The following is an 800-nucleotide window of genomic DNA, read 5'->3' as shown; positions in this document are numbered from 1 at the left end:
ATAATTCCAGTTATTTTGAATTTATTGACATGTGATTTGTGACCTAACGTGTGGTCTATACCGGAGAATGTTCCATGGGAAGAATGAATATTCTGATGTTGGATCAAATGCTCTGTATATACCTGCCAAGTCCAATTGGTCTAAAGTGTTATTTAGGTCCTGTGTTTCTGTGTTGATTTTTTACCTTTATAATCTGTCCAATGTTGGGGGTGGGGTGATCAGATCCCCAACTCTCATGGTATAAGTGTCNTCTCTTCTTTTTTAAGTTAGCCTTGGTAATGGCTTGTCAATTTTATTTATCTTTCCAAAGAATGAACTTTTCGATTCATTGATCTGTTCTATCATTTTTTGGGTTTATGCTTCAGTTAGTTCTGCTCTGATCTTAATTATTTCTTTTCTTCTTTTTAACTGTGGGTTTAGATTGCTTTTGTTTTCATATTCATTAAAGTGAAGTGTTACTTTGTTTACTTGCCATCTTTCCATTCTTCTGAAGTAAGCATTTAGTGCAATTATTTCCCTCTTTATACTGCTTTCGCAGTATCTCACAGGTTTTGGTATGATGTGTCATTATTTTCATTAGTTTCAATAAATTTTTNATAATCTGTCCAATGTTGGGGGTGGGGTGATCAGATCCCCAACTCTCATGGTATAAGTGTCTATCTCTTTCTTTAGGTCTAATAGTGTTTGCTATATAAATGTGGCTGTTTTGAGGTTGGCTGCATAAATATTTATTTCTGTTATATGTATTCTTGTTGGATAGATCCTTTTATCACTATATAATGGCTTTCTTTATATTTTTT

Source organism: Galeopterus variegatus, unplaced genomic scaffold (assembly GCF_000696425.1).
Source record: "Galeopterus variegatus unplaced genomic scaffold, G_variegatus-3.0.2 Scaffold12362, whole genome shotgun sequence".
NCBI lineage: Eukaryota > Metazoa > Chordata > Mammalia > Dermoptera > Cynocephalidae > Galeopterus > Galeopterus variegatus.
This window is presented reverse-complemented; position numbering follows the sequence as displayed.